Source organism: Bos indicus, chromosome 1 (genome assembly GCF_029378745.1).
Source record: "Bos indicus isolate NIAB-ARS_2022 breed Sahiwal x Tharparkar chromosome 1, NIAB-ARS_B.indTharparkar_mat_pri_1.0, whole genome shotgun sequence".
Taxonomy (NCBI): Eukaryota; Metazoa; Chordata; class Mammalia; order Artiodactyla; family Bovidae; genus Bos; species Bos indicus.
The window spans coordinates 130,890,451-130,905,326 of NC_091760.1; the positions used below are offsets into that span (position 1 = coordinate 130,890,451).

The following is a 14,876-nucleotide window of genomic DNA, read 5'->3' on the forward strand; positions in this document are numbered from 1 at the left end:
ACATCACTTTATACCTACAGGTTTAAAACTTTCCACGTGCCCTTCCAGTATTGGTCCAGCATGACTATCGGCTATGTGTGAATGGAAGCTGCACAGAGACGTTCAAATGAGCCCAGAGCCCAGGATTCTGGACTCAGCGGATTGTGTGTCAGCACCAGTCCAGTAACCAGTCTCCTGCTCCAGCCAGGCTGCCTCTGCTTGGGCCTCTCTCCTTCAGCACAAAGAGCCTCTGGCTCCACCGACACAAAACACGGAAAGTGGAGAAGGATCAGACCAAGATGAATTTATAAACTTCAAACCAGAAACATGTGACAGTTTTAGGTGAAAATAGATTTTGGTCTGAGTCATCTGGAGAGTGGGGTTTGTAGATTCACCCTTACTTAGACCAAAGAACCAAAGGACGGCACCTTTAAAGTGTCTAAGGAGCATTCCAAGGCTTGTGTTTCAATTGGTTAAGACATAAATCTGCATTCTGCTGGGCTGGAAGAAGCACAAGCTGGAATCAAGATTACCGGGAGAAATATCAATAACCTCAGATATGCAGAGGACACCACCCTTATGGCAGAAAGTGAAGAGGAACTAAAAAGCCTCTTGAGAAAGTAAAAGAGGAGAGTGAAGAAGTTGGCTTAAAGCTCAACATTCAGAAAATGAAGATCATAGCGTCTGGTCCCATCATTTCATGGGAAATAGATGGGGAAACAGTGGAAACAGTGTCAGACTTTATTTTGGGGGGGCTCCCAAATCACTGCAGATGGTGATTGCAGCCATGAAATTAAAAGACGCTTACTCCTTGGAAGGAAAGTTATGACCAACCTAGATAGCATAATCAAAAGCAGAGACATTACTTTGCCAACAAAGGTCCATCTAGTCAAGGCTATGGTTTTTCCAGTAGTCATGTATGGATGTGAGAGTTGGACTCTGAGGAAAGCTGAGCACTGAAGAATTGATGCTTTTGAAGTGTGATGTTGGAGAAGACTCTTGAGAGTCCCTTGGACTGCAAGGAGATCCAACCAGTCCATTCTGAAGGAGATAAGTCCTGGGTGTTCTTTGGAAAAAATGATGCTAAAGCTGAAACTCCAGTACTTTGGCCACCTCATGTGAGGAGTTGACTCATTGGAAAAGACTCTGATGCTGGGAGGGATTGGGGGCAGGAGGAGAAGGGGATGACAGAGGATGAGATGGCTGGATGGCATCACTGACTTGATGGACGTGAGTTTGAGTGAACTCTGGGAGTTGGTGATGGACAGGGAGGCCTATGGTTTTATAGTTCAGTTCAGTTGCTCAGTCATGCCGAATCTTTACAACCCCATGGACTGCAGCACACCTGGCCTCCCTGTCCATTGCTAACTCCCAGAGTTCACTCAAACTCATATCCTTTGAGTTTTGATGCCATCCAACCATCTCATCCTCTGTCGTCCCCTTCTCCTCCTGCCTTGGATCTTTCCTAACCTCAGGGTCTTTTCAAATGAGTCACTTCCTCTCATCAGGTGGCCAAAGTTTTGGAGTTTCAGCTTCAGCATCAGTCCTTCCAATGAATATTCAGGACTGATTTCCTTTAGGGTGGACTTGTTGGATCTCCTTGCCCTCCAAGGGACTCTCAAGAATCTTCTCTAACACCACTGTTCAAAAGCATCAGTTCTTCAGCACTCAGCTTTCTTTATAGTCAAACTCTCACATCCATACATGACTACTGGAAAAACCATACCTTTGACTAGCTGGACCTTTGTTGGCAAAGTAATGTCTCTGGTCTTTAGTATGCTGTCTAGGTTGGTCATAACTTTTCTTCCAAGGAGCAAGCCTCTTTTAATTTGATGGCTGCAGTCAGCATCTGCACTGATTTTGGAGCCCCCCAAAATAAAGTCTGTCACTGTTTTCACATCTATTTGCCATGAAGTGATGGGACCAGATACCATAATCTTTGTTTTCTGAATGTTGAGCTTTAAGCCAATTTTTTCACTCTTGTCTTTCACTTTCATCATGAGGTTCTTTAGTTCTTCTTTATTTTCTGCCATAAGGGTGGTGTCATCTGCATATCTGAGGCTATTGATATTTCTCTCGACAATCTTGATTCCAGCTTGTGCTTCATCCCGTCCACAGTTTCTCATGATGTACTCTGCATATAAGTTAAACAAGTAGGGTGACAATATACAACCTTGACGGACTCCTTTTCCTATTTGGAATGAGTCTGTTGTTCCATGTCCATTTCTAACTTTTGCTTCCTGACCTGCATACAGGTTTCTCAAGAGGCAGGTTAGGTGGTCTGGTATTCCCATCTCTTTCAGAATTTTCCACAGTTTGTTGTGATCCACAAAGTCAAAGGCTTTGGCATAGTCAATAAAGCAAAACTCTGTTAGCCTTTGCCCTGCTTCATTCTGTACTCCAAGGCCAAATTTGCCTGTTACTCCAGGTGTTTCTTGACTTCCTACTTTTCCATTCCAATCCCCTATAATGAAAATTACATCTTTTTTGTGTGTTAGTTCTAGAAGGTCTTGTAGATCTTCATAGAACCATTCAACTTCAGCTTCTTCAGCATTACTGGTCAGGGCATAGACTTGGATTACTGTGATGTTAAATGGTTTGCCTTGGAAATGAACAGAGATCATTCTGTTGTTTTTGAGATTGCCTCCAAGTACTGCTTTATGGGCTCTTTTGTTGACCATGATGGCTACTCCATTTCTTCTAAGAGATTCCTGCCCACAGTAGGAGATATAACTGTCATCTGAGTTAAATTCACCCATTCCAGTCCATTTCAGGTCACTGATTCCTAAAATGTCAGTGTTCATTCTTGCCATCTCTTGTTTGACCAGTTCCTATTTGCCTTGATTCATGGACCTGACAGTCCAGGTTCCTATGCAATATTGCTCTCTACAGCATTGGACTTTGCTTCTATCACCAGTCACATCCACAACTGGGTGTTGTTTTTGCTTTGGCTCTGTCTCTTCATTCTTTCTGGAGTTATTTCTCCACTTATCTCCAGTAGCATATTGGGCACCTACCAACCTGGGGAGTTCATCTTTCAATGTACTATCTTTTTGCCTTTTCATACTGTTCTTGAAGTTCTCAAGGCAAGAATACTGAAGTAGTTTTATATTTAAGTGAGTCAAATTGCCAACATCTATTGGATCATAGAAAAAGAAAGGGAATTTCAGAAAAATATCTGCTTCATTAACTACTCTAAACCTTTGACCGTGTGGATCACAGCAAACTGGAAAATTCTTAGAAGCAATGGGAATAGCAGACCACCTTACCCGCCTCCTGAGAAACCTGTATGCAGGTCAAGAAGCAATGGTTAGAACTGGACATGGAACAATGGACTGGTTCAAAAGCAGGAAAGGAGTACTTCAAGGCTGTATATTGTCACCCTGATTATTTAACTTACATGCAGAATACATCATGTGAAATGCAGGGCTGGATGAATCACAAGCTGGAATCAAGATTGCCAGGAGAAATAACAACCACCTCAGATATGCAGATATAGCACTCTAATGGCAGAAAGCAAAGAGGAACTAAAGAACCTCTTGATAAGCGAGAAAGAGGAGAGTGAAGAAGCTGCCTTGAAACTCAGCATTCATAAAACTAAGATCATGGCATCCAGTCCAATCACTTCATGGCAAATATATGGGGGGAAAGTGAAAACAATAGCCAATTTTATTTACTCGTTTTCCAAAATCACTGCGGAAGGTGACTGTAGCCATGAAATTAAAAGACGCTTGCTCCTTGGAAGGAAAGCTATGACAAACCTTAAACAGTGTATTAAAAAGCAGAGGCGTCACTTTGCTTACAAAGGTCCATATAGTCAAAGGTATGGCTTTTCCAGTAGTCATGGATGGATGTGAGATTTGGACCATAAACAAGGCTGAGCACCAAAGAATTGATGCTTCAAATTGTGGTGCTGGAGAAGACTCTTGAGAGTTCCTTAGACTGCAAGGAGATGAAACCAGTTAATCTTAAAGGAAATCAATCCTGCATATTCATTGGAGGGACTGTTGCTAAAGCTGAAGCTCCAGTATTTTGGCCGTCTGATGCAAAGAGCTGACTCAGTGGAGAAGACCCTGATATTAGGAAGAATTGAGGGCAAGAGAAGGGGATGACAGAGGATGAGATGGTTGGATGTCGTCACCAACTCAATGGGCATGAGTTTGAGCAAACTCATGGAGATAGTGAAGGACAGGGAAGCAGGAAGGACTGCCTGTTGCAGTCCATGGGGTGACAAAGAGTCAGACAGAACTTTGTGACTGAACAACAATGAACAAGCCTGCTTTGTTGAACAGTGTTCCAGTAGCTTTCTTGAGTGATCATTAACTTACAGTAGCCTCCCGAAGTTTATTAGGTTTCCTTCTCTATCTGTAGTCCCCTATTGGAACTTCTACAACTAACTGTGTAACTGTCCTATTTTATTTCTATCACTCTGTCCTCCACTATCTCCCAGAGTTTGGTCAAATTCATGTCCATTGAAACAGTGATGCTATCTAACCATCTCATCCTCTCCTGCCCGCTTCTCCCTTTGCTTTCAGTCTTTCCCAGCATCAGGGTCTTTTCCAATAAATTGGTTCTTCATATCAGGTGACCAAAATATTGAAGCTTCAGCATCAGACCTTCCAATCAATATTCAGTGTTGATTTCCTTTAGGATTGATTGGTTTGGTCTCCTTGCAGTCCAAAGAACTCTCAAGAGTCTCCTCCAGCACCACAATTCAAAAGCATCAATTCTTCGGCACTCAGCCTTCTTTATGGCCCAACTCTCACATTGTACATGATTACTGGAAAAACCATAGCTGTGACTATAGGGACGTTTGTCGGCAAAGTGATGTCTTTGCTTTTTAATACACAGTCTGGGCTTGGCATAGCTTGCCTTCCAAGGAGCAAGCATCTTTTAATCTCGTGATTTCAGTCACTGTCCACAGTGTATATAATACAAAGTATACATGCATAAATACTCTTGGCCATGATATAGTTCTGCTTTTAAAAATTATGTACATGGTACTATAAGTGCCAACTGGGAATTTGTGTGAGAGTAAGACGGGATTATAGGAAGCTCATACTTTGGCATTCACATTGTTGCCAGAGCTGCTCTAGGTCTTTGTTCAACCCTCCATCCCTTGCCTTTAGCAGGAGTTAACCTAAATCTTCAAGTTAAAATGTTCAGAGATAAGAAAGGAATCTATAAACGAAAAAATTAGATAGGGACTTCCTTGGTGTCCAGTGATTAAACCTTTGCTTGCAATGCAGGGGGAACCAGTTCAATCCCTGGCTGTGGACCGAAGATCCCACATGCCTTGTGACCAAAAAACCAAAGCATAAAACAAGCAGTATTGTAACAAATTCAATAAAGGTTTTAAAAATGGTACACATTAAAAAAAAAATCTTAAAGCCAGATGGAACCAGCTGGGACCAAGATGGTGATGAATCTGACCTACAACAGACCCTGAGTCTCATTATACTTTGATTTAACCACATGTAGTTAGCATATTAAATGATACACCTATCAGCTGCCATGACCAGACAGTAAGGACCTAAAACGATAAAAACGGAGTGGCACCCCACTCCCTTGGAAAAAGCCCTGCCCCTTCCCTGGTAGACTAGTGCACGGGCCTCCCCATCAGTAGCCTCACCCCTCCTCCCTTTGTCTTTATTCTTTAAAATTAAATCTCTCTTACCAGGTAGGCAAGAAGTTCACCTGTGAACTTAGTTCCCACTTCTCTATTCTTTGGCCACTGAATAAAGCTTGTGCTATGTCCATCTCAGCTTTGGTTTTCTTATTCATTCAGACTCAAAGGGAAAAAGAACCCTCTCTGGCGAGGCAGAGAGCGCAGGCCAGGCTAGGGCTGAGTACGGTCCATACAACTTAATTTGATAACAATGTCACCATCATCATTACATTTATTCAGTATTTATTGACAGTCTGTTATATGGCAGGTCACCATCTGAGGGGCTATAGCAATGAGAAGCACTGATGGCTTTTCCTCACTCATGAAGTTTATGTTCTAGAGGAGAAGGCAGTTGCAAAAATGAGCAAACGGACTGAGGGATTTCCTCCAAGATGTCTCCCAAAGACCCTTACTCCTTAATGTTCACATCCTTGTATCGTGCTCACCCTCGTTTCAGCAAGTTTGGTTTGTGCAATCATCAGCATACAGCAGTAGTGACACTATGGCACATCCAAGATCAGGTTATGAAAAAGACATCAACTTCTGTCTTAGGTGCTCACTCATTCTCTTCATCACTTCCTCTGTGGGAAGCCGTCATATACATGGACACTCAGGCAGCCTGTGGAGAGGCCCACTTAACAATTATCAAACTGAGGCCAGCCGACAACCACACAAGTGAGTTCGGAAAAGGATCCTTTAGTCCACTTGAACCTTGAGATGACTATTCCTGGCCAATGTGTTGACTGCACCTTCATCTCATCAAAGACTCTGTCTAGACCTTCCAGTTAAGCTATTCCTTTATTCCTGACCCACAGAAACTTTGAGATAAATGTTTGTTTTAAGCTGCTATGAATAGGGGTAATTTGTTATGCATCAATAGGTAACTAATAAACAGACAGATGAAATAATTGCAAATTGGAATAAGCACATACACCAATCTCATGGTAGAGTAGATGCCCGTTGTGAGAAGTGATATAGTCAACTGGTTAATGAAGTGGTTAATGGAGCCTGAATGCTGGTTTCAGATCCTGGATCTGCCATATACTATAACATAGCAGTGTGACTTTAGCAAGTCATTTTCCTAAACTTCTACTTTTGAATTTGGTCATTTGTAAACATAATAACAGTACTTACATTAAAGTTGTGAAGAGTCAACAGGTTGAAAAATGAGTATGCTTAGCCCAGAGCCTGAAACATTTTAAGGGCTCAATTCATGCAACTATTGTTGCTCTCTATGGATTCTTGAACATTTGTTATTAATATATTTGCCTGAGCTGTTTGCTAATTGTTTTTCATACTGGAAAATGGCTACTGAAAGAGAATGCTGCTGAATAAATCTGACTCAAATTTAACAAGATAATTCAGCACTGTATTGAGCACCTACTATGTTCCAGGGACTAAGCTAGGTTCTGGAAAAAGTTTAGTAAGGTATGATCCATGTCTCCAGGTGTTCAAATTCTCATGGGGAAGTGCAGACCAAATGTATTAGTGTAATAAAGGATTCTAAGTGTGAAAGACTTGTAAGTCAAAGAATCTTCAACTCATCACTAAATGCCACTCATATGTGGTATACTCCTTGTTGCGGGGAGCCACCTGATAGTTCTATACCCAGGAGAGAATTTGAGAGTCAGTTTAGAAGTTTAGAAAATAGATATAATTGCTAACATAGGCTGTAAATTCTACAGGGAAGTCAAAGCACAGAGGAAAGCGGTAAGATGAAATGAAGACAGGCTTTGGATCTCAGCTTAAATGTCACTTCTTCAGAGAGGTCTCCTGCACATAACCCTATTCTCTTCCTGCATAGCACGTATTATAATAGCATGATTATTTGTATTTGTTCCATATTTCTCTTCTCAACTATACTGTAAGCTCCACGTGGGAAGGAACTGCACCTGGTTTACTCGCCACCGTATACATAACAGCATCAAGTTGAATCTGGGATACATAACAGTTGCATAATAAGTTTCTGTAAATGAACAAATGTTAAATGAGTGTTTGAGCTATTTGAATCCTGGTGGGTAGATGAGGCCCATAGAAGACTCTTGAGACCAGCACAGCAGGACACTGAGCTAAAGACTGAACTTGTGTGCAGAGTCCTTCCTTTGCTAGCAAACAGAAGAGCTAGAAAGGCCTTCGGGCTCATAAGAAGGAATTCCTTTGGAGCACATGTTATAGAGCTTCCTTCCCTCTATTTGCTACATACAAAATCCAGGGGCGAATAGAGAGAGGTTGTATTGTTAGTAATTAGAAAATAATCAGTCTTTTTGTGCTTTGCAAATTGTGAAGGATACTGGTGATCCTGCATCTAGTGTCCATTTTCCTCTCAATCTTTATAGGACTCCAGTTTTACCCAAATAGCCATGCTTCCACCTTACAACCCATGTGACTCAAGGAGCATCCATCCCACTGCTAATTCCAATTACGCTAACTCCTTCTCCCTGCTGGAACTCAGGCTTAAATCATCTGTACATTTGCCAGGCAGTTACTGATTGGAGGCAGAGTGTGTGCCTAAGTGACCTAATTGGCTCAAAAAATCAGAAGTAAAGATTTCAGATGGAAAAGGAAGCATGTGGTCCTGATTGCTCCTGGTAGACATCTGGACCAGCGCTTTCATTTGAATTTGAAACTTACTATGTTTACAGCAGAACACAGGGAAAACTCTTCCTAGATACTTTGATAAACTTGATAGCCTTTACTTTCCAATAACTTGTCCTTGATAGCTTGTTGAACCACTGAATCAACCTAGTCCAAAGTCTGTGTTGCCTCTGGATGACCGTTATATGAGATAACAATTTTCTTATTGCTTAAGAAGACATTTTCATTCAGTGTTCTATTTATAGCTCAAATAATCCTAATTGACCAATGATATTTGGCCTCCTACCTATAATTAAGCAGTGACACTCAGAAAAGTGGGTAAGTTCCCATATTACCCTGGAAAAGTCAAGAAGTGAGATTCTTTGTGTTCCAAGTGTTGAAGATGAAAATCTGCCAACCATTGCTAGTGTAAGTAGCTAAGTAGGGAATGGGCATGGGGTAGTGGTGAGGTGAGGACAGGTTTCCATGGGCAGACAGACATAGAAATCAAACTCACAGTGGCCCCAGCTGCCTGGAAGGAGGCTGAATATGGACCTGAAAGTTGAACCCTAAAAGCTGTGACCCTGAGACCTCCTTGTGAGAGACACGGTGACTGATACCCTCCATGGGATATCCCTGTTGGCCATTGTGGGACCTGTTATGCTACAGACCTGCATCCTTTGACCAATTGGAAGGTACAGGTTGTCAACAGTGACATCGTGTGGCTACAAGGTGCAATGACAATGGCTGCCAGACCTCCCCTTCAGGTGTATGGCAGCTGGATTTTACCTTGGGAATTTCTGGGTCGCTTAACCTGTCATGAGTTTTTGAAAAAGGTGGACAGGGGCCCAGTTTTTAGATTCTGAATTTATTAAAGTGATCATTAGAGGATTTATATAATTTCCTTTCATGGAAAAAGCAGTATTTGTACCCTGTAGAGTGATTTTTTTTTTGTTTTAGTTTTTACCTTTATATCAGGATGCAAGAAAGTTAGGCTTGAAAATCCACAGACAAAAGCCTTTCCATTTTATACTTCTTTTGAAAATTCATCTATGGTTCCCCATCACCTCCAGGACAAAGTCCCAGCTCCTTAGTGCATCTGCCAAGGCCTTCTTCCTCTGACTCTCCAATGACACAACACACTCCTCAGCTTCCTCAGGAAGCCTATTATATTGGCCAATGCTTTGGAAGTTAGATTTTTAGGGAGTGGATATGAGCTGTACCAAAGGAGCCCAGATTTAACTACAGAAAAAAAAAAGTTTTACTGAGCACTTGTGAACTAGGCATTATAATAATATGTTTTGTTGGCATTATTAGCTTAATTTGCACGTGAAGTTTTCCCTAAATATCCACAGGAACAGAGTAAAGGGCCAAAGTATGTGATTAAATAGTTAATCCCACTAGGGGATTGAAGGTAAAGTATGGGAGACTCCTGTAAGTCAATGACCACCCAAGAAAGCAGGCTTGTTTAGCAACAAAGCCAGGTAACAGAAGCATGAGACATGTCCCAAAACAATAAAATGATGGTGGCATGAGACATGCATCCTGCCCAGTGAGGTCAGTAAATTAACAATTACTAGGACACACTCCTCTGCACACACTAAAAACAAAACTATAAATGAAAGATGGCATTATATTGAAAGCTGAGATGATTTACCATATTTTAGAATATATTACTGCTTTTTTTCTCATTTCCTTTGAGCCATGACAGTCCCAGTTCGACCATGCAGGGTCAAAATAACTCCCAGCCTGATGTGGAGGAGGAACTGATGATGGAAGCCTGATGTCTACTCAAGAATGAGGGAAAAGGTGACATTCTCCCCCTCCCCACTTTTCCTTTGATTATAAAACTGTAGCCCTGTTAAGCTCTCTGAGTAGCACTCCCTTGCCCATCTTGCTTGTAATAAATCAGTTCTTGTCTGTCACTTTGCCTCTGGCTGACTTCTTTCTGCACTAAGAGGTAAAGAACCTTTGACCAGCCCCTCCCACCCCACCCTCCTCTGCCCTTGAACACATTTCTGTGGTTTCAATGTCTTTCTTATCTGTTTTGTTGGGGAACTCACCATTCTTCTTATGCATCTCTCTAGGTTTGTAGTGATAGTTCCCTACCTTGGCTTGGCTGCACACTGGAATCACCTGGGGGAGCTTTAGCAAACTATTGACCCATGGGTCTGATTCTGATGTATTTCGCCAGAGGTCTGAGTACCCGTTTCAAATTTCTCCAGGGGATTCTAGTGGGCAGCCAGGGTTGAGATCTACTGGAGGAGGAAGAGTTCAGCGACCCAGGTAACCCTCCCTTTCTTTCCCGTCTGTGCCCTGCACACCTTTCTCTAATCAAGCCCACCGTACTGCAGCGTTAAGTGCAGGGTGTATACCTATCTCCTAACTACACTTTGAACATCTCCAGTCAGCCACTTTTGCATTTCGGGAGCTCGATGTCTGGCTTGATACTTCGTCGAGATTTGGAAAATGTTTAGCGGAAGGATAAAATGTCATCAACACATTTATGTGCATCCTCCAAGTGCCAGGCTCTGCAGCGCTCAGCCAGGATCCAGGGAGTGAGAGAGATGGAAGTGCGCAGGCGCAGAGCCCTTTCCCCGCCCCGCCCCCTGCAGTCTACACTAAAAGTGAGCCCCGCCCCCAGTCGCGGAGCCAACCAGAGGGCGCGAGGCAGGACCAGCCTCCCCGGGCGGTCAGAGCAAATCGCTGCGGTGTTTCGGCCGGTGCAGAGGCGGATTCCTCGATGAGCTCCTGCTCGATTGGCCGACCTCCCACGGTGGGGTAACGGTCGCAGAGGCGGGGCCGGAGGCGGCTGAGCTGGCCGGGTTGAGCGCGCTGCGGGAGGTAGGCGGCGGCTGAGGAAGGTGAGCGGCGTTCTAGGTTTAGGGAGGGGTCGGCTGGAGCCCCCGCCTGAGGAGCCCCTACCTGAGGAACCCCGGGAACTGACCTCACCTGCGCCCTGAGAGTGGTCAGACGAGCCGCCTCGGAACTGGTTGGCTCCAATAAACAGTCCCAGGATAAAGGCCGAGGGGAGGAGGGTAGCCTGATAAACCTGGTTCGAGTCTGGCTTCGCCCTTTGTGGTCTCTGATTCCGCTTGTAAAAACTCAGCGCCTCAGTTTCTTTATTTGTGGAACACAGCTGATAATTCTTGCCTTACATGGTGATTGAGAAGGTTAAATGAGGCAATGAGTGTGAAGCTTGGAGTGATTTTCGGCGCGCCCTGGATTCTGGATAAGTAGGTAGTTACTCCATCCCCATGAGTCCACCAGGACCGACCTGCTCCTCCTTTCAGTGTCAAGGTGTCTGAGGAGGTCGCTGGGCTAGTGAAGGCTAGGAATAGAAGGTGGGGGATAGATGAAGGTGTAGGTAGATGATTATCTCTTTCTCCGTTTTATTAGGCCCATTTCAGAGTGCGGGGCTCTTTATGCAGAGTCTAATTTGATTTTTATTAAGATCAATGAGTTGGAAATAACTAAAGGCTAAGAGACTTGTAACACGCAGGCCAAACAGAAGTGTTTTTGTGCCGCTTTATTTTGCAAACATAAGGTTACACACTGTGCACGCATTATCCATGTTGGTTTCAATCTTCTGTATGAGGTTTTTGTTTTGTTTTTTACTTTCGGTCTTGCCAAACAGACTTGAGCCTTGCCCACCCCACCTTGGGGAGGAGGTGGCTGACAAGGGAATGCCGCAGCTTCTGCTTGGAGGAGTGTTCTGACCCTTTATGTAACTTCTCCTGGGGCAGAATGATTTGGTCTAGAGGAGATCCAGCCCTAATTTCGTTTACTTATTTGCGGTAAATTCAGTTCTTCTTAGGAACGTTAAATAGAGGCTTTGAAAGCATTTCATGTTCCATTTATTGCAGTAAAGTGAAATATGTACTTTTGAGAAAGCTAATTACAGATTTTGATGTGACTTGACTTGAGAAAGAACAGCTACTGCCTATGCTTTATTTCCAGTTTTCCCCCCGAAAGTAGTGAAAAATAAATACATTTTAATGTATGGTGCATGTTATAGGGGTCACAGACTTATAAAGGGCGAGTTACCAAAGGAATTTTGGTGGATCTGGACAGTGCAAGGAGATAGAACTTTGTTTTGCTTATCTGTATGTGTCTTTCCAGCCGTGTATAAATGAACTCCTACCCTGCAACTGCTATTCTTATAGTCTTACTTTAGGTGTGATATGACACTGATTAAAGCAAGCTGCAGCTTATTTGGCTTTGGGGAAGCATTGGTTTCCCAAGTTCTGGGGAACTTTTCTGATGCAAAGTTCCAGACTTGTGTCTTGTTACAGTTTGTAGTGGGGAGAAGACTGCTGCAAACCATTGGCACATTAATTGCACAGCATGGGCCCCTGAAAAGGAGGGCTTGGTCACAGGTGAAATTGTGATAGTTCTCCCTGCCTTTGCTTTTTGTATTCAGTGGTTTTTGTCTGAGAGTACTCCTGACAATAAGAATTATTCTGCCTTTGAAGCCAGAATCAGAATTGATGCTAGACAGTGATAGAGTTGGACACCCAGCTAAATGTTTTAGCACAGCTGGGAGAGGAAGGATAAGTGGAAAGAAGACCCCAGTGAAGGCACCTGGTGGTGACCATCTATGTCCAGTAGCAGTTAATTCATTGATTCCAGCTTCTGTTTAGTGGTTACCACCAGTACCATAGATGCCTGCTCTGGGAATAACACAAGACCTTTCTTACCAGGAGATGAACATTTTAAGATTTGGATCTCTTATTTTTTTTGAAACGTAGATGAAGATCCAGTTTCAGACATGAGACTCACTGAGTGATCATTTCATTGAGATCATCGTGAATGACAAGGTGAAAAGTACAAGAGGAACGTGGTATGACTGAGGTATGTCTGATGTGATAGATAACTCTCTCTGGGAATTGAGAGACCATGGAAAGGATCTACTAATTATGGAAAACTGTACATATGTTTCCTTTTGACCTCCTCATAATCCTATCAGGTATTTGAAGCTCCATAAAGGAAACGGAAGCCCAGAGAGGCTAAGTAACTATTTAAGATAACACAGCTGGTCACCAATTCTCATCACCACCTCTATCCTGCTGTGTGCCAGGCACTGTTCAATTAGTCCTTTGTATTTTAACTTTCCTAATCTTCCCAAGAACCTATGAGCTAAGTACTTTTATTATCCTCATTTTATGATAAGGAAATTGAGGCACAGAGATTAGTGGTTTCTTGGTTGCCTGGCAGAAGCCATGATTTAAAACCCTGCTATTCTGGCTATACCAGCCTTCTTTTGGTTAGTATTTCCTTTACTTTTGGTTTTATTGTTATTTAATAAAGTTTTTTTTTTTAATTAAATAGTGAACTTTTATTATGAAATCAAACAGAAATGAACACACACACTGAATGTATACCTTAACAAATTAAGTGATGATACCTCCTAGGCCAGGGTAGAGAACCATGCTAGCCATGCTAAGACTGGTCTATCCCAATTACAGCTACTTCTGTACTCCCATTAGTAGCATTCTTCTGACTTTTACAGTAATTTCCTCTTTGTGTTAAAAAAAAAAAAGTTTTTTCCTAAATCTGTATTCTTCAGTATTAAGGTGTACCTCTTGCTCATTATATTAAAAAAAAAAAAAATCTCTTAATCTGTTAGGTTTTCCCCCTGTTCCTTTCTTTTCCTTATAACTTATCTGAAGAACTTGTCTCATTTGACCTATATATCCTACAGTCTGGATTTTGCAATTTGCATACTCATGTACAGTTGATTATGTTCTTCTGCCCTGGGTAATTCCTACACATTTGTAGCTGGATCAAAGACTGAATCAGACTCAGATTCAATTCCTTTGGTAATTCTCTAGGTGGTGTTTGGCAGGATCATAGGAGGTGCAGAATGTCTCGTTTCTCTTTGTGTTTCCAGCACCTGTTGATACTTGATGCCTGTATCTGTTCATTGAAGGCTGCAAAATAGTGATATTCTAATTTTATCATTTCTTTTACTTGTTAGTTAGAATATTAACCCCTCAGTTGAATATGTAGCAGTAAAATCTCTTTAGGAAAGGCAGCATGAACAATTTGTTCCATTTATTTACCAATTTTTGAGAAAATGAATTGGTTCCTTATCTTCTGAAATTATTTTTAAAAACCTAATATCAATATGAAGTCATAAATTTTAAACATTTTATGGGTTTCAGTTCATTGCAGTTATTTTAATTATCAAAGCTAATGTGCTGTCATCTTTGAGTGGGAGGAGCCTACTCAAGCCTATCCTTTTGCTATGACCCTACTAGTCTTTTTTTTTTTTCTTTGGCTATTTCCTGACCAGGGATTGAACCTGTGCCCCCAGTATTGGAAACAGTCTTAACCACTGGACCATCAGGGAAGTCCAGCACTACTTATCTTTAATAACTTCCTTGTTGTCTGATATCTTGAATGAATTCTGTCCCAAATATGAAATAATTTTTTCAAGAAACTTTTTTTTCAAAAGGATCATAATCTGTATTCTAGGGATCCTGAGTCAATCATGGTTTTAGGCTTTTCTGTAGACAGGTAGATATAACTATCCTAGCTCTGTCTCTGTAAACACACACAGAACTCTTCATTTGTAAAACTGAAATTCTATACCCATTAAATAACTCAACCATTCCCCTGGCAGTCACCATTCTACTTTCTATATAAGTGG

The 14,876-nt window shown here is 42.1% G+C and overlaps 1 protein-coding gene across 10 annotated transcripts in view; it reads left to right on the forward strand.

The window, feature by feature from the left end:
• The window catches only part of CEP70 (centrosomal protein 70), a 100,770-nt gene that overhangs the window by 2,383 nt on the left and 83,511 nt on the right, over nucleotides 1–14,876 (forward strand). For 6 of the 10 annotated variants that reach the window (XM_070794152.1, XM_070794153.1, XM_070794154.1 and 3 more), the window contains exons 1-2: nucleotides 10,941–11,085; nucleotides 12,973–13,075. The gene's annotated coding sequence lies outside the window, so the exon portion shown is untranslated. Of the gene's footprint in view, nucleotides 1–7,901; nucleotides 10,031–10,940; nucleotides 11,086–11,149; nucleotides 11,462–12,972; nucleotides 13,076–14,876 lie in introns of those variants that run through there. The other 4 variants (XM_070794158.1, XM_070794155.1, XM_070794168.1 and 1 more) reach the window with 4 other exon arrangements.